Consider the following 24,838-nt stretch of genomic DNA (forward strand, 5'->3'; position numbering starts at 1 on the left):
TATTAACTGTTATAGTAGTATTGTTGTTGTCTTCATAGTGGTTATTAACTGTTATAGTAGTATTGTTGTTGTCATAGTGATTATTAACTGTTATAGTAGTATTGTTGTCATAGTGATTATTAACTGTTATAGTAGTATTGTTGTTGTCATACTGATTATTAACTGTTATAGTAGTATTGTTGTTGTCATAGTGATTATTAACTGTTATAGTAGTATTGTTGTTGTCATAGTGATTATTAACTGTTATAGTAGTATTGTTGTCTTCATAGTGATTATTAACTGTTATAGTAGTATTGTTGATGTCATAGTGATTATTAACTGTTATAGTAGCATTGTTGTTGTCTTCATATAGATTATTAACTGTTATAGTAGTATTGTTGTTGTCATAGTGATTATTAACTGTTATAGTAGTATTGTTTTCTTCATATAGATTATTAACTGTTATAGTAGTATTGTTGTTGTCATAGTGGTTATTAACTGTTATAGTAGTATTGTTGTTGTCATAGTGATTATTAACTGTTATAGTAGTATTGTTGTCATAGTGATTATTAACTGTTATAGTAGTATTGTTGTTGTCATACTGATTATTAACTGTTATAGTAGTATTGTTGTTGTCATAGTGATTATTAACTGTTATAGTAGTATTGTTGTTGTCATAGTGATTATTAACTGTTATAGTAGTATTGTTGTCTTCATAGTGATTATTAACTGTTATAGTAGTATTGTTGATGTCATAGTGATTATTAACTGTTATAGTAGTATTGTTGATGTCATAGTGATTATTAACTGTTATAGTAGTATTGTTGTTGTCATAGTGATTATTAACTGTTATAGTAGTATTGTTGATGTCATAGTGAGTATTAACTGTTATAGTAGTATTGTTGTTGTCATAGTGATTATTAACTGTTATAGTAGTATTGTTGTTGTCATAGTGATTATTAACTGTTATAGTAGTATTGTTTTCTTCATATAGATTATTAACTGTTATAGTAGTATTGTTGTTGTCATACTGATTATTAACTGTTATAGTAGTATTGTTGTCTTCGTAGTGATTATTAACTGTTATAGTAGTATTGTTGTTGTCATAGTGATTATTAACTGTTATAGTAGTATTGTTGTTGTCATAGTGATTATTAACTGTTATAGTAGTATTGTTGTCTTCATAGTGATTATTAACTGTTATAGTAGTATTGTTGTTGTCATAGTGATTATTAACTGTTATAGTAGTATTGTTTTCTTCATATAGATTATTAACTGTTATAGTAGTATTGTTGTTGTCATACTGATTATTAACTGTTATAGTAGTATTGTTGTCTTCGTAGTGATTATTAACTGTTATAGTAGTATTGTTGTTGTCATAGTGATTATTAACTGTTATAGTAGTATTGTTGATGTCATAGTGATTATTAACTGTTATAGTAGTATTGTTGTCTTCATATAGATTATTAACTGTTATAGTAGTATTGTTGTTGTCATAGTGATTATTAACTGTTATAGTAGTATTGTTGATGTCATAGTGATTATTAACTGTTATAGTAGTATTGTTGTCTTCATATAGATTATTAACTGTTATAGTAGTATTGTTGTCTTCATAGTGATTATTAACTGTTATAGTAGTATTGTTGTTGTCATATAGATTATTAACTGTTATAGTAGTATTGTTGTTGTCATAGTGATTATTAACTGTTATAGTAGTATTGTTTTCTTCATATAGATTATTAACTGTTATAGTAGTATTGTTGTTGTCATAGTGATTATTAACTGTTATAGTAGTATTGTTGTTGTCATAGTGATTATTAACTGTTATAGTAGTATTGTTGTCTTCATAGTGATTATTAACTGTTATAGTAGTATTGTTGTTGTCATAGTGATTATTAACTGTTTATAGTAGTATTGTTGATGTCATAGTGATTATTAACTGTTATAGTAGTATTGTTGTTGTCATAGTGATTATTAACTGTTATAGTAGTTTTGTTGTCTTCATAGTGATTATTAACTGTTATAGTAGTATTGTTGATGTCATAGTGATTATTAACTGTTATAGTAGTATTGTTGTTGTCATAGTGATTATTAACTGTTATAGTAGTATTGTTGTTGTCATAGTGATTATTAACTGTTATAGTAGTATTGTTGTTGTCATAGTGATTATTAACTGTTATAGTAGTATTGTTGTCTTCATAGTGATTATTAACTGTTATAGTAGTATTGTTGTTGTCATAGTGATTATTAACTGTTTATAGTAGTATTGTTGATGTCATAGTGATTATTAACTGTTATAGTAGTATTGTTGTTGTCATAGTGATTATTAACTGTTATAGTAGTTTTGTTGTCTTCATAGTGATTATTAACTGTTATAGTAGTATTGTTGATGTCATAGTGATTATTAACTGTTATAGTAGTATTGTTGTTGTCATAGTGATTATTAACTGTTATAGTAGTATTGTTGATGTCATAGTGATTATTAACTGTTATAGTAGTATTGTTGTTGTCATACTGATTATTAACTGTTATAGTAGTATTGTTGTTGTCATAGTGATTATTAACTGTTATAGTAGTATTGTTGTTGTCATAGTGATTATTAACTGTTATAGTAGTATTGTTTTCTTCATATAGATTATTAACTGTTATAGTAGTATTGTTGTTGTCATAGTGATTATTAACTGTTATAGTAGTATTGTTGTTGTCATAGTGATTATTAACTGTTATAGTAGTATTGTTGTTGTCATAGTGATTATTAACTGTTATAGTAGTATTGTTTTCTTCATATAGATTATTAACTGTTATAGTAGTATTGTTGTTGTCATACTGATTATTAACTGTTATAGTAGTATTGTTTTCTTCATATAGATTATTAACTGTTATAGTAGTATTGTTGTTGTCATAGTGGTTATTAACTGTTATAGTAGTATTGTTGTCATAGTGATTATTAACTGTTATAGTAGTATTGTTGTCTTCATAGTGATTATTAACTGTTATAGTAGTATTGTTGTTGTCATAGTGATTATTAACTGTTATAGTAGTATTGTTGTTGTCATAGAGATTACTAACTCTTATAGTAGTATTGTTGTTGTCATAGAGATTACTAACTGTTATAGTAGTATTGTTGTTGTCACCATAGAGATTATTAACTGTTATAGTCGTATTGTTGTTGTCATAGAGATTACTAACTGTTATAGTAGTATTGTTGTTGTCACCATAGAGATTATTAACTGTTATAGTAGTATTGTTGTTGTCATAGTGATTATTAACTGTTATAGTAGTATTGTTGTTGTCATAGAGATTACTAACTCTTATAGTAGTATTGTTGTTGTCATAGAGATTACTAACTGTTATAGTAGTATTGTTGTTGTCACCATAGAGATTATTAACTGTTATAGTAGTATTGTTGTTGTCATAGTTTTTTCAACCCAAGATGGCATAGCAGTCAGACGTCTTTTGTCCTCGTCCTGTCGTGTCCCGTGTATATATATTTACTTATTTTCTTCGCATATCTTTTTATATATTTTTTTCTAAAAACTCAATCTCAAAACACTCTCCTGCAACCGGCCTCTCCAATTAAAAAAAAAAAAAAGTATTATTCACCTCAAATCTGAAATTCACAACAGAAGCTAGCCAGTAGCTAGCCAGTAGCTAGCCACTAGCTAGCCAGAAGCTAGCGTTAGTATTCAGCTAACCACGGTTGGCGGTCATCAGCTATCCCTTAGCTCGAATAGCTATCGGCAGTTTTGTACAATGCGACTCAGACCAGAGCATACCGAACCTATTTTTCTCTCCATATCCCCGGATTTCTATCGCAAGCTCTGGACATTTACACCTGGATCTTGCAGCTAGCTAGCTGCTATCCGAGTGACTATTGGCTAACGTCGGTCCCAGAGCAAACATCAATTATTCCGGAGCTAGCCAGCTGAAGAGTTCCATCAGCCACTCCTGGGCTACAATCACCTATCTGGACCCGTTTAACTGCCGAGTCGGAGCCCCACCGGGCCTCCACAACTGGACTACCGACGTTATCTGCCCGAGGGAGTTATCCAACTTGGCCCCTCCGTTGCGACGTAACCTGAACGCCCATCTGCGGCCCGCTAATCATTAGCTGTCTTATCGGCTGCTATCTTAATAGGTCTATCAGACAATTTTCTTGGGCCCCTATAACTATAACTATTTTTCCAACTTGATTGGTCCTCTCTACCACACGGAATCCCACTAATCTACAGACAGAAACGCACGAGGTGGCTAAAAACAGACCTCCCTCCATCTTCTGCCAGCTTGCTACCTATGGCCCGGCTAGCTGTCTGAATCTCTCTGGACCCTTATGATCACTCGGCTAAGCATGCCTCTCCTTAATGTCAATATGCTTTGTACATTGCTGTTCTGGTTAGTGTTTATTGGCATATTTCACTGTAGAGTCTCTAGCCCTGCTCAATATACCTTATCCAACCCTTCAGTTCCACCACCCACACATGCTATGACATCACCTGGTTTTAATGATGTTTCTAGAGACAATATCTCTCTCATCACTCAATGCCTAGGTTTACCTCCACTGTATTCACATCCCACCATACCTTTGTCTGTACATTATACCTTGAAGCTATTTTATCGCTCCCAGAAACCTGCTCCTTTTACTCTCTATTCTGGACGTCATAGACGACTAATTCTCATAGCTTTTAGCCGTACCCTTATCCTACTCCTCCTCTGTTCCTCTGGTGATGTAGAGGTGAATCCAGGCCCTGCAGTGCCTAGCTCCACTCCTATTCCCCAGGCGCTCTCTTTTGATGACTTCTGTGACCGTAATAGCCTTGGTTTCATGCATGTTAACATTAGAAGCCTCCTCCCTAAATTTGTTTTATTCACTGCTTTAGCACACTCTGCCAGCCCGGATGTCCTAGCCGTGTCTGAATCCTGGCTTAGGAAGACCACCAAAAACTCTGAAATCCTCATCCATAACTACAACATTTTCAGACAAGATAGAACAGCCAAAGGGGGCAGTGTTGCAATCTACTGCAGAGATAGCCCGCAGAGTTCTGTCCTACTATCCAGGTCTGTACCCAAACAATTTGAACTTCTAGTAGAAAGAGGAGGAAGGGAAGCGCTACTAAGGTACACAATAGTAAATGTTGGTAGACAGAAGGTGCTCTTTGGTAAAAAGGGTGAGTTGGTCATCAAAAAGAATGGAGGACCAAAGCACTCTTCATATAATTCATTTAAAAAATCAATTATATGAAGAGTGCCTTGGTCCTCCTTTCTTTTCAATTTGAACTTCTACTTTTAAAAATCCACCTCTCTAAAAACAAGTCTCTCACCGTTGCCGCCTGCTATAGACCACCCTCTGCCCCCAGCTGTGCTCTGGACACCATATGTGAACTGATTGCCCCCCATCTATCTTCAGAGCTCGTGCTGCTAGGTGACCTAAACTGGGACATGCTTAACACCCCAGCCATCCTACAATATAAGCTTGATGCCCTCAATCTCACACAAATGATCAATGAACCTACCAGGTACCACCCCAAAGACGTAAACACTGGCACCCTCATAGATATCATCCTAACCAACTTGCCCTCTAAATACACCTCTGCTGTTTTCAACCAAGATCTCAGCGATCACTGCCTCATTGCCTGCATCCGTAATGGGTCAGCGGTCAAACGACCTCCACTCATCACTGTCAAACGCTCCCTGAAACACTTCAGCGAGCAAGCCTTTCTAATCGACCTGGCCCGGGTATCCTGGAAGGATATTGACCTCATCCCGTCAGTAGAGGATGCCTGGTTATTTTGTTAAAATGCCTTCCTCACCATCTTAAATAAGCATGCCCCATTCAAGAAATTTAGAACCAGAATCAGATATGGCCCTTGGTTCTCTCCAGTTATAGTAGTAGAAGGTTCCTGGTACAGCCTGGACATGTTATCTTAAAGGAGGCTAAAATGATGATACTAGTACATCTTATCTATTAACACACACAAACACAAGGTGTCTATTTTACACATCAAACTCATAAAAACATAGATCAAAGGTTTGATATTCTTAGAATGAATTGAATACTGATAAGAAACGGTGTGTCTAATCAGCTTTCTATTTCACAACGATGTCTCTTATCAGCGTTCTATAGCTTCCTGGTCTGCCTCGAGGAATGGCTGCTGTCATTAACTGGAAAGATTCACCACTCTCACTAACTCAAATATCAGGGTGTTGATTTGAGTCACATTGTAAGGTTCTGCTTTTCTTTTCTTAGTCAACCTTGTGTTCTGTTTCTTTGTGTTCTGGAACGTAGCCCTGTCTGAGGAGCGTGTCATCTGTCCGGTACCATCTGTGACGGCTCCACGCACCAGGTCTCCAGTGCGCCTCCACAGCCCAGTGCATCCTGTGCCAGCTCCCAGCACCTGCCGTGCAAAGGTTGTCATCTGTCCAGGACACGTTGTGCCAGCTCTACGCTCCAGACCTCCAGTGCGCCTCCACGGCCCAGTACATCCTGTGCCGGTTCTACGCAAGGTGTCTCCAGTGTGCCTCCACAGCCCAGTGCGTCCTGTGCCAGCCCCCTGCACTTGCCGTGCTAGGGTTGTCATCTGTCCAGGACATGTTGTACCAGCTCTACGCTCCAGACCTCCATTGTGCCTCCAGGGCCCTGTACGTCCGGTACTAGCCCCATGCATCAGGCCTCCAGTGCGCCTCCCCAGTCCGGTACGTCCTGTGCCTGCTCCCCGCACTCGCCCTGAAGAGCGTGTCACCAGTCCGGTGCAACCTGCGCCGGCTACACGCATCAGGCCTCCAGTGCGCCTCCCCAGTCCGGTACGTCCTGTGCCTGCTCCTCACCCTGAAGTGCGTGTCCCCGGTCCAGAGCCTCCAGGCGACGGTCCCCGGTCCAGAGCCTCCCTCTGCGACGGTGCCCGATCCAGGCACGGCGTCCAACCCAGCTCCATGGCCGGGGCTCTCCTCTGCGCCGGTGCCCAGTCCAGGCGCGGCGTTCTACCCGGCTCCATGGTCGGACCCATGGTCTGGACGGGGGCAAAGACCCGCACCGGAGCCGCCACCGACACTAGTCACCCCACCTACCCTCCCCAGTTGGTTTCAGGTTTTGCGGCCGGAGTCCGCACCTTTGGGGGGGGTACTGTCACGCCCTGACCATAGAGAGCCGTTTTATTCTCTATTTTGGTTAGGTCAGGGTGTGACTAGGGGGGGTGTTTCTATCTAGTCGTTCTGTTTCTATGTTGGCCTGGTATGGTTCCCAATCAGAGGCAGCTGTTTATCGTTGTCTCTGATTTGGGATCATATTTAGGCAGCCATTTCCCCACTATGTTTTGTGGGATCTTGTTTGTGTATAGTTGCCTTGAGCCCTGCATAGCTTCACGTTCGTGTTTATTCTTTATTGTTTTTTGAGAGTTTCATTTAATAAACATGTGGAACCCAGATCACGCTGCGCTTTGGTCCGAGTATGCTTCCACCTCTTACGACGACCGTGACACTGTTGTAGTAGCATTGTTGTCGTCATAGTGATTACTAACTGTTATAGTAGTATTGTTGTTGTCATAGTGATTATTAACTGTTATAGTCGTATTGTTGTTGTCATCATAGTGATTATTAACTGTTATAGTAGTATTGTTGTTGTCATAGTGATTATTAACTGTTATAGTAGTATTGTTGTTGTCATCATATAGATGAACTGTTATAGTAGTATTGTTGTTGTCATAGTGGTTATTAACTGTTATAGTAGTATTGTTGTTGTCATAGTGATTATTAACTGTTATAGTAGTATTGTTGTCATAGTGATTATTAACTGTTATAGTAGTATTGTTGTTGTCATAGTGATTATTAACTGTTATAGTAGTATTGTTGTCTTCATAGTGATTATTAACTGTTATAGTAGTATTGTTGATGTCATAGTGATTATTAACTGTTATAGTAGCATTGTTGTTGTCTTCATATAGATTATTAACTGTTATAGTAGTATTGTTGTTGTCATAGTGATTATTAACTGTTATAGTAGTATTGTTTTCTTCATATAGATTATTAACTGTTATAGTAGTATTGTTGTTGTCATAGTGGTTATTAACTGTTATAGTAGTATTGTTGTTGTCATAGTGATTATTAACTGTTATAGTAGTATTGTTGTCATAGTGATTATTAACTGTTATAGTAGTATTGTTGTTGTCATACTGATTATTAACTGTTATAGTAGTATTGTTGTTGTCTTCATAGTGGTTATTAACTGTTATAGTAGTATTGTTGTTGTCATAGTGATTATTAACTGTTATAGTAGTATTGTTGTCATAGTGATTATTAACTGTTATAGTAGTATTGTTGTTGTCATACTGATTATTAACTGTTATAGTAGTATTGTTGTTGTCATAGTGATTATTAACTGTTATAGTAGTATTGTTGTTGTCATAGTGATTATTAACTGTTATAGTAGTATTGTTGTCTTCATAGTGATTATTAACTGTTATAGTAGTATTGTTGATGTCATAGTGATTATTAACTGTTATAGTAGCATTGTTGTTGTCTTCATATAGATTATTAACTGTTATAGTAGTATTGTTGTTGTCATAGTGATTATTAACTGTTATAGTAGTATTGTTTTCTTCATATAGATTATTAACTGTTATAGTAGTATTGTTGTTGTCATAGTGGTTATTAACTGTTATAGTAGTATTGTTGTTGTCATAGTGATTATTAACTGTTATAGTAGTATTGTTGTCATAGTGATTATTAACTGTTATAGTAGTATTGTTGTTGTCATACTGATTATTAACTGTTATAGTAGTATTGTTGTTGTCATAGTGATTATTAACTGTTATAGTAGTATTGTTGTTGTCATACTGATTATTAACTGTTATAGTAGTATTGTTGTCTTCATAGTGATTATTAACTGTTATAGTAGTATTGTTGATGTCATAGTGATTATTAACTGTTATAGTAGTATTGTTGATGTCATAGTGATTATTAACTGTTATAGTAGTATTGTTGTTGTCATAGTGATTATTAACTGTAATAGTAGTATTGTTGATGTCATAGTGAGTATTAACTGTTATAGTAGTATTGTTGTTGTCATAGTGATTATTAACTGTTATAGTAGTATTGTTGTTGTCATAGTGATTATTAACTGTTATAGTAGTATTGTTTTCTTCATATAGATTATTAACTGTTATAGTAGTATTGTTGTTGTCATACTGATTATTAACTGTTATAGTAGTATTGTTGTTGTCATAGTGATTATTAACTGTAATAGTAGTATTGTTGTTGTCATAGTGATTATTAACTGTTATAGTAGTATTGTTGTTGTCATACTGATTATTAACTGTTATAGTAGTATTGTTGTCTTCGTAGTGATTATTAACTGTTATAGTAGTATTGTTGTTGTCATAGTGATTATTAACTGTTATAGTAGTATTGTTGTTGTCATAGTGATTATTAACTGTTATAGTAGTATTGTTGTCTTCATAGTGATTATTAACTGTTATAGTAGTATTGTTGTTGTCATAGTGATTATTAACTGTTATAGTAGTATTGTTTTCTTCATATAGATTATTAACTGTTATAGTAGTATTGTTGTTGTCATACTGATTATTAACTGTTATAGTAGTATTGTTGTCTTCGTAGTGATTATTAACTGTTATAGTAGTATTGTTGTTGTCATAGTGATTATTAACTGTTATAGTAGTATTGTTGATGTCATAGTGATTATTAACTGTTATAGTAGTATTGTTGTCTTCATATAGATTATTAACTGTTATAGTAGTATTGTTGTTGTCATAGTGATTATTAACTGTTATAGTAGTATTGTTGATGTCATAGTGATTATTAACTGTTATAGTAGTATTGTTGTCTTCATATAGATTATTAACTGTTATAGTAGTATTGTTGTCTTCATAGTGATTATTAACTGTTATAGTAGTATTGTTGTTGTCATATAGATTATTAACTGTTATAGTAGTATTGTTGTTGTCATAGTGATTATTAACTGTTATAGTAGTATTGTTTTCTTCATATAGATTATTAACTGTTATAGTAGTATTGTTGTTGTCATAGTGATTATTAACTGTTATAGTAGTATTGTTGTCTTCATAGTGATTATTAACTGTTATAGTAGTATTGTTGTTGTCATAGTGATTATTAACTGTTATAGTAGTATTGTTGTTGTCATAGTGATTATTAACTGTTATAGTAGTATTGTTGTCTTCATAGTGATTATTAACTGTTATAGTAGTATTGTTGTTGTCATAGTGATTATTAACTGTTTATAGTAGTATTGTTGATGTCATAGTGATTATTAACTGTTATAGTAGTATTGTTGTTGTCATAGTGATTATTAACTGTTATAGTAGTTTTGTTGTTGTCATAGTGATTATTAACTGTTATAGTAGTATTGTTTTCTTCATATAGATTATTAACTGTTATAGTAGTATTGTTGTTGTCATAGTGATTATTAACTGTTATAGTAGTATTGTTGTTGTCATAGTGATTATTAACTGTTATAGTAGTATTGTTGTTGTCATAGTGATTATTAACTGTTATAGTAGTATTGTTTTCTTCATATAGATTATTAACTGTTATAGTAGTATTGTTGTTGTCATACTGATTATTAACTGTTATAGTAGTATTGTTTTCTTCATATAGATTATTAACTGTTATAGTAGTATTGTTGTTGTCATAGTGGTTATTAACTGTTATAGTAGTATTGTTGTCATAGTGATTATTAACTGTTATAGTAGTATTGTTGTCTTCATAGTGATTATTAACTGTTATAGTAGTATTGTTGTTGTCATAGTGATTATTAACTGTTATAGTAGTATTGTTGTTGTCATAGAGATTACTAACTCTTATAGTAGTATTGTTGTTGTCATAGAGATTACTAACTGTTATAGTAGTATTGTTGTTGTCACCATAGAGATTATTAACTGTTATAGTCGTATTGTTGTTGTCATAGAGATTACTAACTGTTATAGTAGTATTGTTGTTGTCACCATAGAGATTATTAACTGTTATAGTAGTATTGTTGTTGTCATAGTGATTATTAACTGTTATAGTAGTATTGTTGTTGTCATAGAGATTACTAACTCTTATAGTAGTATTGTTGTTGTCATAGAGATTACTAACTGTTATAGTAGTATTGTTGTTGTCACCATAGAGATTATTAACTGTTATAGTAGTATTGTTGTTGTCATAGTTTTTTCAACCCAAGATGGCATAGCAGTCAGACGTCTTTTGTCCTCGTCCTGTCGTGTCCCGTGTATATATATTTACTTATTTTCTTCGCATATCTTTTTATATATTTTTTTCTAAAAACTCAATCTCAAAACACTCTCCTGCAACCGGCCTCTCCAATTAAAAAAAAAAAAAAGTATTATTCACCTCAAATCTGAAATTCACAACAGAAGCTAGCCAGTAGCTAGCCAGTAGCTAGCCACTAGCTAGCCAGAAGCTAGCGTTAGTATTCAGCTAACCACGGTTGGCGGTCATCAGCTATCCCTTAGCTCGAATAGCTATCGGCAGTTTTGTACAATGCGACTCAGACCAGAGCATACCGAACCTATTTTTCTCTCCATATCCCCGGATTTCTATCGCAAGCTCTGGACATTTACACCTGGATCTTGCAGCTAGCTAGCTGCTATCCGAGTGACTATTGGCTAACGTCGGTCCCAGAGCAAACATCAATTATTCCGGAGCTAGCCAGCTGAAGAGTTCCATCAGCCACTCCTGGGCTACAATCACCTATCTGGACCCGTTTAACTGCCGAGTCGGAGCCCCACCGGGCCTCCACAACTGGACTACCGACGTTATCTGCCCGAGGGAGTTATCCAACTTGGCCCCTCCGTTGCGACGTAACCTGAACGCCCATCTGCGGCCCGCTAATCATTAGCTGTCTTATCGGCTGCTATCTTAATAGGTCTATCAGACAATTTTCTTGGGCCCCTATAACTATAACTATTTTTCCAACTTGATTGGTCCTCTCTACCACACGGAATCCCACTAATCTACAGACAGAAACGCACGAGGTGGCTAAAAACAGACCTCCCTCCATCTTCTGCCAGCTTGCTACCTATGGCCCGGCTAGCTGTCTGAATCTCTCTGGACCCTTATGATCACTCGGCTAAGCATGCCTCTCCTTAATGTCAATATGCTTTGTACATTGCTGTTCTGGTTAGTGTTTATTGGCATATTTCACTGTAGAGTCTCTAGCCCTGCTCAATATACCTTATCCAACCCTTCAGTTCCACCACCCACACATGCTATGACATCACCTGGTTTTAATGATGTTTCTAGAGACAATATCTCTCTCATCACTCAATGCCTAGGTTTACCTCCACTGTATTCACATCCCACCATACCTTTGTCTGTACATTATACCTTGAAGCTATTTTATCGCTCCCAGAAACCTGCTCCTTTTACTCTCTATTCTGGACGTCATAGACGACTAATTCTCATAGCTTTTAGCCGTACCCTTATCCTACTCCTCCTCTGTTCCTCTGGTGATGTAGAGGTGAATCCAGGCCCTGCAGTGCCTAGCTCCACTCCTATTCCCCAGGCGCTCTCTTTTGATGACTTCTGTGACCGTAATAGCCTTGGTTTCATGCATGTTAACATTAGAAGCCTCCTCCCTAAATTTGTTTTATTCACTGCTTTAGCACACTCTGCCAGCCCGGATGTCCTAGCCGTGTCTGAATCCTGGCTTAGGAAGACCACCAAAAACTCTGAAATCCTCATCCATAACTACAACATTTTCAGACAAGATAGAACAGCCAAAGGGGGCAGTGTTGCAATCTACTGCAGAGATAGCCCGCAGAGTTCTGTCCTACTATCCAGGTCTGTACCCAAACAATTTGAACTTCTAGTAGAAAGAGGAGGAAGGGAAGCGCTACTAAGGTACACAATAGTAAATGTTGGTAGACAGAAGGTGCTCTTTGGTAAAAAGGGTGAGTTGGTCATCAAAAAGAATGGAGGACCAAAGCACTCTTCATATAATTCATTTAAAAAATCAATTATATGAAGAGTGCCTTGGTCCTCCTTTCTTTTCAATTTGAACTTCTACTTTTAAAAATCCACCTCTCTAAAAACAAGTCTCTCACCGTTGCCGCCTGCTATAGACCACCCTCTGCCCCCAGCTGTGCTCTGGACACCATATGTGAACTGATTGCCCCCCATCTATCTTCAGAGCTCGTGCTGCTAGGTGACCTAAACTGGGACATGCTTAACACCCCAGCCATCCTACAATATAAGCTTGATGCCCTCAATCTCACACAAATGATCAATGAACCTACCAGGTACCACCCCAAAGACGTAAACACTGGCACCCTCATAGATATCATCCTAACCAACTTGCCCTCTAAATACACCTCTGCTGTTTTCAACCAAGATCTCAGCGATCACTGCCTCATTGCCTGCATCCGTAATGGGTCAGCGGTCAAACGACCTCCACTCATCACTGTCAAACGCTCCCTGAAACACTTCAGCGAGCAAGCCTTTCTAATCGACCTGGCCCGGGTATCCTGGAAGGATATTGACCTCATCCCGTCAGTAGAGGATGCCTGGTTATTTTGTTAAAATGCCTTCCTCACCATCTTAAATAAGCATGCCCCATTCAAGAAATTTAGAACCAGAATCAGATATGGCCCTTGGTTCTCTCCAGTTATAGTAGTAGAAGGTTCCTGGTACAGCCTGGACATGTTATCTTAAAGGAGGCTAAAATGATGATACTAGTACATCTTATCTATTAACACACACAAACACAAGGTGTCTATTTTACACATCAAACTCATAAAAACATAGATCAAAGGTTTGATATTCTTAGAATGAATTGAATACTGATAAGAAACGGTGTGTCTAATCAGCTTTCTATTTCACAACGATGTCTCTTATCAGCGTTCTATAGCTTCCTGGTCTGCCTCGAGGAATGGCTGCTGTCATTAACTGGAAAGATTCACCACTCTCACTAACTCAAATATCAGGGTGTTGATTTGAGTCACATTGTAAGGTTCTGCTTTTCTTTTCTTAGTCAACCTTGTGTTCTGTTTCTTTGTGTTCTGGAACGTAGCCCTGTCTGAGGAGCGTGTCATCTGTCCGGTACCATCTGTGACGGCTCCACGCACCAGGTCTCCAGTGCGCCTCCACAGCCCAGTGCATCCTGTGCCAGCTCCCAGCACCTGCCGTGCAAAGGTTGTCATCTGTCCAGGACACGTTGTGCCAGCTCTACGCTCCAGACCTCCAGTGCGCCTCCACGGCCCAGTACATCCTGTGCCGGTTCTACGCAAGGTGTCTCCAGTGTGCCTCCACAGCCCAGTGCGTCCTGTGCCAGCCCCCTGCACTTGCCGTGCTAGGGTTGTCATCTGTCCAGGACATGTTGTACCAGCTCTACGCTCCAGACCTCCATTGTGCCTCCAGGGCCCTGTACGTCCGGTACTAGCCCCATGCATCAGGCCTCCAGTGCGCCTCCCCAGTCCGGTACGTCCTGTGCCTGCTCCCCGCACTCGCCCTGAAGAGCGTGTCACCAGTCCGGTGCAACCTGCGCCGGCTACACGCATCAGGCCTCCAGTGCGCCTCCCCAGTCCGGTACGTCCTGTGCCTGCTCCTCACCCTGAAGTGCGTGTCCCCGGTCCAGAGCCTCCAGGCGACGGTCCCCGGTCCAGAGCCTCCCTCTGCGACGGTGCCCGATCCAGGCACGGCGTCCAACCCAGCTCCATGGCCGGGGCTCTCCTCTGCGCCGGTGCCCAGTCCAGGCGCGGCGTTCTACCCGGCTCCATGGTCGGACCCATGGTCTGGACGGGGGCAAAGACCCGCACCGGAGCCGCCACCGACACTAGTCACCCCACCTACCCTCCCCAGTTGGTTTCAGGTTTTGCGGCCGGAGTCCGCACCTTTGGGGGGGGTACTGTCACGCCCTGACCATAGAGAGCCGTTTTATTCTCTATTTTGGTTAGGTCAGGGTGTGACTAGGGGGGGTGTTTCTATCTAGTCGTTCTGTTTCTATGTTGGCCTGGTATGGTTCCCAATCAGAGGCAGCTGTTTATCGTTGTCTCTGATTTGGGATCATATTTAGGCAGCCATTTCCCCACTATGTTTTGTGGGATCTTGTTTGTGTATAGTTGCCTTGAGCCCTGCATAGCTTCACGTTCGTGTTTATTCTTTATTGTTTTTTGAGAGTTTCATTTAATAAACATGTGGAACCCAGATCACGCTGCGCTTTGGTCCGAGTATGCTTCCACCTCTTACGACGACCGTGACACTGTTGTAGTAGCATTGTTGTCGTCATAGTGATTACTAACTGTTATAGTAGTATTGTTGTTGTCATAGTGATTATTAACTGTTATAGTAGTATTGTTGTTGTCATCATAGTGATTATTAACTGTTATAGTAGTATTGTTGTTGTCATCATATAGATGAACTGTTATAGTAGTATTGTTGTTGTCATAGTGATTATTAACTGTTATAGTAGTATTGTTGTTGTCATAGTGATTATTAACTGTTATAGTAGTATTGTTGTCATAGTGATTATTAACGGAGGGTTATAGTAGTAGAAGTTTCCTGGTACAGCCTGGACATGTTATCTTAAAGGAGGCTAAAATGATGATACTAGTACATCTTATCTATTAACACACACAAACACAAGGTGTCTATTTTACACATCAAACTCATCAAAACAGAGATCAAAGGTTTGTTATTCTTAGAATGAATTGAATACTGATAAGAAACGGTGTGTTTAATCAGCTTTCTATTTCACAACGATGTCTCTTATCAGCGTTCTATAGCTTCCTGGTCTGCCTCGAGGAATGGCTGCTGTCATTAACTGGAAAGATTCACCACTCTCACTAACTCAAATATCAGGGTGTTGATTTGAGTCACATTGTAAGGTTCTGCTTTTCTTTTCTTAGTCAACCTTGTGTTCTGTTTCTTTGTGTTCTGGAACGTAGCCCTGTTTCTTTGTGTTCTGGAACGTAGCCCTGTTTCTTTGTGTTCTGGAACGTAGCCCTGTTTCTTTGTGTTCTGGAACGTAGCCCTGTTTCTTTGTGTTCTGGAACGTAGCCCTGTTTCTTTGTGTTCTGGAACGTAGCCCTGTTTCTTTGTGTTCTGGAACGTAGCCCTGTTTCTTTGTGTTCTGGAACGTAGCCCTGTTTCTTTGTGTTCTGGAACGTAGCCCTGTTTCTTTGTGTTCTGGAACGTAGCCCTGTTTCTTTGTGTTCTGGAACGTAGCCCTGTTTCTTTGTGTTCTGGAACGTAGCCCTGTTTCTTTGTGTTCTGGAACGTAGCCCTGTTTCTTTGTGTTCTGGAACGTAGCCCTGTTTCTTTGTGTTCTGGAACGTAGCCCTGTTTCTTTGTGTTCTGGAACGTAGCCCCGTTTCTTTGTGTTCTGGAACGTAGCCCTGTTTCTTTGTGTTCTGGAACGTAGCCCTGTTTCTTTGTGTTCTGGAACGTAGCCCTGTCTTTCATTTTTGTTCATTGATTTCACCTGTGTTTGTTTCTCACCTGATCTCATCAGCTCCCTGTTTAGTTCAGTTCTTTCTGTTTGTATGGTTGTGAGGTATTGTTTTTGACTGCCTACCTGTGGTTGACCATTGCCTGCCTGTGACCACGATTCCAAGGCTTAATAAACATCTGCTGCGCGTGAATATACACCTTTTTCTCCCTGAGTATTCATTACACACATGGTTTGACACACTCGTCTCACTAACTCAAATATCAGGGTGTTGGTTTGACTACCACCTTTTTCCCCATAGTTCTAATAAAAATTACTTTACTGCCAAATTAGAATACGAAACACACTACCCTCATCTTTCTGATTGAGGGAAGAAACACATTGTGTCTTAGTGATTTTAGGTTGGAATTGAGAGTTAATGTACACTATTTCTCACACACAACTTCTACCACAATTTAGATTTTGTTCAGATTATGCAAGGCACACTTTTTCTTCCTGACAATTACCCTCTCTAGTTTGCAACAGAACATGAATCAAAGCAAATGACATAACACAAGGCACAAAGGGTATGAAGGTAAAAGGTTACTGTAATTTCTAACCAGGAGTTACTGTAAATCCTAACCAAATGATCTTACATTTTAGTCATTTAGCAAACGCTCTTATCCAGAGCGACTTACAGTAGTGAATGCATACATTTAATTTAAAAAAATCCCCCCCCCGTACTGGTCCCCCGTGGGAATCGAACCCTGGCGTTGCAAACACCATGCTCTACCAACTGAGCCACACGGGACCCATCTTCACAAAGCATTACTCCCCAACCCTCAAGCCCTGTCACATAGGTCCATCCACAGAGTAACTATAATATACTGTAGATAGGTGATAACAGTGTCCATGTCAGAACTCACCTGAAGCAGAGGCAGGTGTCTGGTCTCAGCAGCTAGTGGTGACAGGTCGATACCTCCTCAGAGACAACCTGTTTCAGGTAGATGGCAGTCAGTCTGACTGAATTAATTAACTCGACGTTGACACATATTGGTGACGTCATCAAGCGTACGCGGGGTGTCCTCAGATATCCAGGTGCGGCGCCTCGCCTGTTACCTGATTACGGGTCTTATCTGTTTACGTGGCGATGAGATCCCTGTACATGTGGTGCAAGTGTGATAATCTCTCCTCCTGCCCTCTGAATCCAGAGGTGCTGTACTCAGCTGTACTGTAGAGAACACATCTACACCCTGTCTGACCTGCCTCAGCTGTCTGTCACCTGGGGGGTTCTCTCTGTTACCTGGGTAGGTCTCTCTGTTACCTGGATAGATCTCTCTGTCACCTGGGTATATCTCTCTGTTACCTGGATAAGTCTCTCTGTTACCTGGATAAGTCTCTCTGTCACCTGGGTAGATCTCTCTGTTACCTGGATAAGTCTCTCTGTTACCTGGATAAGTCTCTCTGTCACCTGGGTAGCTCTCTCTGTTACCTGGGTAGATCTCTCTGTCACCTGGGTAGATCTCTCTGTCACCTGGGTAGATCTCTCTGTTACCTGGATAAGTCTCTCTGTTACCTGGGTAGATCTCTCTGTTACCTGGGTAGATCTCTCTGTCACCTGGGTAGATCTCTCTGTCACCTGGGTAGATCTCTCTGTTACCTGGATAAGTCTCTCTGTTACCTGGGTAGATCTCTCTGTTACCTGGGTAGATCTCTCTGTCACCTGGGTAGATCTCTCTGTCACCTGGGTAGATCTCTCTGTTACCTGGATAAGTCTCTCTGTTACCTGGGTAGATCTCTGTTAACTGGGTAGACCTCTTAACTGAGTAGGTCTCTCTGTTAACTGGGTAGACCTCCCTGTTAGCTGGGTAGACCTCCCTGTTAACTGAGTAGGTCTCTCTGTTACCTGGGTAGACCTCCCTGTTAGCTGGGTAGGTCTCTCTGTTACCTGGGTAGACCTCCCTGTTAGCTGGGTAGACCTCACTGTTAACTGAGTAGGTCTCTCTGTTACCTGGGTAGACCTCCTCTCTGCTGTGCGGTGCTGTGTTATCTCTGTGTGTATCGGGTGTTATATTATCAGAGAGTAGTGGTAGGATGGTAGTCTCTCTTTTTCTCACTCTCACTCACTCACTCACTCACTCACTCACTCACTCACTCACTCACTCACTCACTCACTCACACTCCCTATCTCTCTCTTTCTCTCTCTCTCTCTCTGTCACTCACACAGACTCACACACACTCACACAGACTCACACAGACTCACACAGACTCACACATAGGGGAAAGCTGGATGGCAGGGACAATTCCCACCAAGGCCAAGGTTCATCCTATACACTGATAGACAGGACATTAGACAGGTGTATGTGTGTGTGTGTGTGTGTGTGTGTGTGTGTGTGTGTGTGTGTGTGTGTGTGTGTGTGTGTGTGTGTGTGTGTGTGTGTGTGTGTGTGTGTGTGTGTGTGTGTGTGTGTGTACTGTGTTCCATACTCCAGCTGTAAAGGGATATAGACCACCATCACCAATCAATGTGATTCCTCACATGTTGTTTGTTCCGTGGTTCCAAGAGCCTGATCTATGTACTTAGTCTGCCCCTGACAATTGACAACGGTGTGTGTGTGTGTGTGTGTGTGTGTGTGTGTGTGTGTGTGTGTGTGTGTGTGTGTGTGTGTGTGTGTGTGTGTGTGTGTGTGGTGTGTGTGTGTGTGTGTGTCACGTCCTGACCCTAGTAAGAGGTTATTTTCTATGGTAGAGTAGGTCAGGGCGTGACAGGGGGTGTTTTGTGTTTTGTTCTATGTTTTCTATATGTTTTTTGGGTTGATCTCCAATTGGAGGCAGCTGGTCCTCGTTGTCTCTAATTGGAGATCATATTTAAGTAGGGGTTTTTCTTCCTGGGTTTTGTGGGTTATTATATTTTGAGTAGTGTTTGTTTCTCTCTGCGTCACGGTTTGTTGTTTTGTCATATTCAGTTATTTATGTATTGCAAAGTTTCACGGATTTAATAAAATGTGGAATGTGTTTCCGGTCACAACTTGCAGACTTGTTTACGCTGCTGTGCGTTTTTGTTGCCGATCTTACTTTGATACCTGACGGTTTTTTACTTTTTCATTACCGTATATTTTAACTTTTTCGCTCACTCAACTTTTTTCATTCAACTTTTTCACCCCGGAGGTTTTATCTGGACATGGTTCGTCAGGACTTCAAACAGCCGAAGCTAAGTAACATTAACATGATGCCTTCTAATTGCAGTCGTTGTACTTATAATATACAGGAGAACGATCGCCTTACGGCAAGGATAGCTGTGCTGCAAGCCCAGCTTCAGACGCGATCGTTAGGCAAGGTTAATTTCAGTGTAGGAAAGGATGAAACAGCGTCTGTGCCACCAGTAAGTACAGATAGTAACGTTAGTATAAACCCCCTCGCACGGTCCCCGCAGCCGGACATCTTTCTCATGGCTTCTGGAGGGAAACGCTGTAGGAATGCTCAACCGGTGTCGCTTATTCAGCCGACAGAAACTTTCAACCGGTTCTCCCCATTAAGCGAGTCGGAGTCGGAGGCCGAGACTTCTCTGGTCTCTACTCCTCCCGTTGTGGGGTCTGAGACGCCGACGGCTCCCACCATTAGCTCTGACAAATTGAAAACCCTAGTCATTGGCGACTCCATTACCCGCAGTATTAGACTTAAAACTAATCATCCAGCGATCATACACTGTTTACCAGGGGGCAGGGCTACCGACGTTAAGGCTAATCTAAAGACGGTGCTGGCTAAAGCTAAAACTGGCGAGTGTAGAGAGTATAGAGATATTGTTATCCACGTCGGCACCAACGATGTTAGGATGAAACAGTCAGAGGTCACCAAGCGCAACATAGCTTCAGCGTGTAAATCAGCTAGAAAGATGTGTCGGCATCGATTAATTGTCTCTGGCCCCCTCCCAGTTAGGGGGAGTGATGAGCTCTACAGCAGAGTCTCACAACTCAATCGCTGGTTGAAAACTGTTTTCTGCCCCTCCCAAAAGATAGAATTTGTAGATAATTGGCCCTCTTTCTGGGACTCACCCACAAACAGGACCAAGCCTGGCCTGTTGAGGAGTGACGGACTCCATCCTAGCTGGAGGGGTGCTCTCATCTTATCTACGAACATAGACAGGGCTCTAACTCCTCTAGCTCCACAATGAAATAGGGTGCAGGCCAGGCAGCAGGCTGTTAGCCAGCCTGCCAGCTTAGTGGAGTCTGCCACTAGCACAGTCAGCGTAGTCAGCTCAGCTTTCCCCATTGAGACCGTGTCTGTGCCTCGATCTAGGTTGGGCAAAATTAAAAATGGCGGTGTTCGCTTTAGCAATCTCACTAGTATAAAGACCTCCTCCATTCCTGCCATTATTGAAAGAGATTGTGATACCTCACATCTCAAAATTGGGTTACTTAATGTTAGATCCCTCACTTCCAAGGCAGTTATAGTCAATGAACTAATCACTGATAATAATCTTGATGTGATTGGCCTGACTGAAACATGGCTTAAGCCTGATGAATTTACTGTGTTAAATGAGGCCTCACCCCCTGGTTACATTAGTGACCATACCCCCCGTGCATCCGGCAAAGGCGGAGGTGTTGCTAACATTTACGATAGCAAATTTCAATTTACAAAAAAAAAACAACAATGACGTTTTCGTCTTTTGAGCTTCTAGTCATGAAATCTATGCAGCCTACTCACTCACTTTTTATAGCTACTGTTTATAGGCCTCCTGGGCCATATGCAGTGTTCCTCACTGAGTTCCCTGAATTCCTATCGGATCTTGTAGTTATAGCAGATAATATTCTAATTTTTGGTGACTTTAACATTCACATGGAAAAGTCCACAGACCCACTCCAAAAGGCTTTCGGAGCCATCATCGACTCAGTGGGTTTTGTCCAACATGTCACTGGACCTACTCACTGCCACAGTCATACTCTGGACCTAGTTTTGTCCCATGGAATAAATGTTGTGGATCTAAATGTTTTTCCTCATAATCCTGGACTATCGGACCACCATTTTATTACGTTTCCAATTGCAACAAATAATCTGCTCAGACCCCAACCAAGGAGCATTAAAAGTCGTGCTATAAATTCTCAGACAACCCAAAGATTCCTTGATGCCCTTCCAGACTGCCTCTGCCTACCCAAGGACGTCAGAGGACAAAAATCAGTTAACCACCTAACCGAGGAACTCAATTTAACCTTGCGCAATACCCTAGATGCAGTTGCACCCCTAAAAACTAAAAACATCTGTCATAAGAAACTAGCTCCCTGGTATACAGAAAATACACAAGCTCTGAAGCAAGCTTCCAGAAAATTGGAACGGAAATGGCGCCACACCAAACTGGAAGTCTTCCGACTAGCTTGGAAAGACAGTACCGTGCAGTATCGAAGAGCCCTTACTGCTGCTCGATCATTCTATTTTTCCAACTTAATTGAGGAAAATAAGAACAATCCGAAATTTCTTTTTGATACTGTCGCAAAGCTAACTAAAAAGCAGCCTTCGCAAATGGAGGATGGCTTTCACTTCAGCAGTAATAAATTTATGAACTTCTTTGAGGAAAAGATCATGATCATTAGAAAGCAAATTACAGACTCCTCTTTAAATCTGGGTATTCCTCCAAAGCTCCATTGTCCTGAGTCTGCACAACTCTGCCAGGACCTAGGATCAAGGGAGATACTAAAGTGTTTTAGTACTATATCTCTTGACGCAATGATGAAAATAATCATGGCCTCCAAACCCTCAAGCTGCATACTGGACCCTATTCCAACTAAACTATTGAAAGAGCTGCTTCCTGTGCTTGGCCCTCCTATGTTGAACATAATAAACGGCTCTCTATCCACCGGATGTGTACCAAGCTCACTAAAAGTGGCAGTAATAAAGCCTCTCTTGAAAAAGCCGAATCTTGATCCAGAAATTATAAAAAACTATCGGCCTATATCGAATCTTCCATTCCTCTCAAAAAATTTTGAAAAAGCTGTTGCACAGCAACTCACTGCCTTCCTGAAGACAAACAATGTATACGAAACGCTTCAGTCTGGTTTTAGACCCCATCATAGCACTGAGACTGCACTTGTGAAGGTGGTAAATGACCTTTTAATGACGTCAGACCGAGGCTCTGCATCTGTCCTCGTGCTCCTAGATCTTAGTGCCGCTTTTGATACCATCGATCACCACATTCTTTTGGAGAGATTGGAAACCCAAATTGGTCTACATGGACAAGTTCTGGCCTGGTTTAGATCTTATCTGTCGGAAAGATATCAGTTTGTCTCTGTGAATGGTTTGTCCTCTGACAAATCAATTGTAAATTTCGGTGTTCCTCAAGGTTCCGTTTTAGGACCACTATTGTTTTCACTATATATTTTACCTCTTGGGGATGTCATTCGAAAACATAATGTTAAATTTCACTGCTATGCGGACGACACACAGCTGTACATTTCAATGAAACATGGTGAAGCCCCAAAATTGCCCTCGCTAGAAGCCTGTGTTTCAGACATAAAGAAGTGGATGGCTGCAAACTTTCTACTTTTAAACTCGGACAAAACAGAGATGCTTGTTCTAGGTCCCAAGAAACAAAGAGATCTTCTGTTGAATCTGACAATTAATCTGGATGGTTGTACAGTCGTCTCAAATAAAACTGTGAAGGACCTCGGCGTTACTCTGGACCCTGATCTCTCTTTTGAAGAACATATCAAGACTGTTTCAAGGACAGCTTTTTTCCATCTACGTAACATTGCAAAAATCAGAAATGTTCTGTCCAAAAATGACGCAGAAAAATTAATCCATGCTTTTGTTACTTCTAGGCTGGACTACTGCAATGCTCTACTTTCCGGCTACCCGGATAAAGCACTAAATAAACTTCAGTTAGTGCTAAATACGGCTGCTAGAATCCTGACTAGAACCAACAAATTTGATCATATTACTCCAGTGCTAGCCTCCCTACACTGGCTTCCTGTTAAGGCAAGGGCTGATTTCAAGGTTTTACTGCTAACCTACAAAGCATTACATGGGCTTGCTCCTACCTATCTTTCCAATTTGGTCCTGCCGTACATACCTACACGTACGCTACGGTCACAAGACGCAGGCCTCCTAATTGTCCCTAGAATTTCTAAGCAAACGGCTGGAGGTAGGGCTTTCTCCTATAGAGCTCCATTTTTATGGAATGGTCTGCCTACCAATGTGAGAGACGCAGACTCAGTCTCAACCTTTAAGTCTTTACTGAAGACTTATCTCTTCAGTAGGTCCTATGATTAAGTATAGTCTGGCCCAGGAGTGTGAAGGTGAACGGAAAGGCTGGAGCAACGAACCGCCCTTGCTGTCTCTGCCTTGCCAAATCCCCTCTTTCCACTGGGATTCTCTGCCTCTAACCCTTTTACAGGGGCTGAGTCACTGGCCTACTGGTGTTCTTCCATGCCGTCCATGGGAGGGGTGCGTCACTTGAGTGGGTTGAGTCACTGACGTGGTCTTCCTGTCTGGGTTGGCGCCCCCCCCTTGGGTTGTGCCATGGCGGAGATCGTTGTGGGCTATACTCAGCCTTGTCTTAGGACGGTAAGTTGGTGGTTGGAGACATCCCTCTAGTGGTGTGGGGGCTGTGCTTTGGCAAAGTGGGTGGGGTTATATCCTGCCTGTTTGGCCCTGTCCGGGGGTATCATCGGATGGGGCCACAGTGTCTTCTGATCCCTCCTGTCTCAGCCTCCAGTATTTATGCTGCAGTAGTTTATGTGTCGGGGGGCTAGGGTCAGTCTGTTACATCTGGAGTATTTCTCTTGTCTTATCCGGTGTCCTGTGTGTATTTAAATATGCTCTCTCTAATTCTCTCTTTCTCTCTTTCTGTCTTTCTCTCGGAGGACCTGAGCCCTAGGACCATGCCTCAGGACTACCTGGTATGATGACTCCTTGCTGTCCCCAGTCCACCTGGCCGTGCTGCTGCTCCAGTTTCAACTGTTCTGCCTGCGGCTATGGAACCCTGACCTGTTCACCGGACGTGCTTGTTGCACCCTCGACAACTACTATGATTATTATTATTTGACCATGCTGGTCATTTATGAACATTTTAACATTTTAACATTTTGACCATGTTCTGTTATAATATCCACCCTGCACAGCCAGAAGAGGACTGGCCACCCCTCATAGCCTGGTTCCTCTCTAGGTTTCTTCCTAGGTTTTTGGCCTTTCTAGGGAGTTTTTCCTAGGGAGTTTTTCCTAGCCACCGTGCTTCTTTCACATGCTTTGCTTGCTGTTTGGGGTTTTAGGCTGGGTTTCTGTACAGCACTTTGAGAATATCAGCTGATGTACGAAGGGCTATATAAAAATAAATTTGATTTGAAATTTGAAATTTGAATGTGGAACTACAACCACGCTGCGCTTTGGTCCGCTCCTTTCGACAGCCGTGACAGAATAACCCACCATCAAAGGACAAAGCAGCGTGCCCAGGAGCAACAGAAATGGACCTGAGAAGAC

At 40.5% G+C, this 24,838-nt stretch overlaps 1 protein-coding gene across 2 annotated transcripts in view; it reads right to left on the minus strand.

Annotated features, from left to right (window-relative positions):
- Positions 1-17,503, minus strand: part of LOC123744251 (sodium-dependent phosphate transport protein 2B) — a 50,716-nt gene extending 33,213 nt beyond the window's left edge. The window contains exon 1 of one of the 2 annotated variants that reach the window (XM_082978671.1): positions 17,299-17,503. The gene's annotated coding sequence lies outside the window, so the exon portion shown is untranslated. The remainder of the gene's footprint in view (positions 1-17,298) is intronic. The other variant, XM_045723081.2, reaches the window with a different exon arrangement.
- Between the last annotated feature and the right edge of the window lie 7,335 nt (positions 17,504-24,838).

Source organism: Salmo salar, chromosome 08 (genome assembly GCF_965601325.2).
Source record: "Salmo salar chromosome 08, fSalSal1, whole genome shotgun sequence".
Classification (NCBI taxonomy): domain Eukaryota; kingdom Metazoa; phylum Chordata; class Actinopteri; order Salmoniformes; family Salmonidae; genus Salmo; species Salmo salar.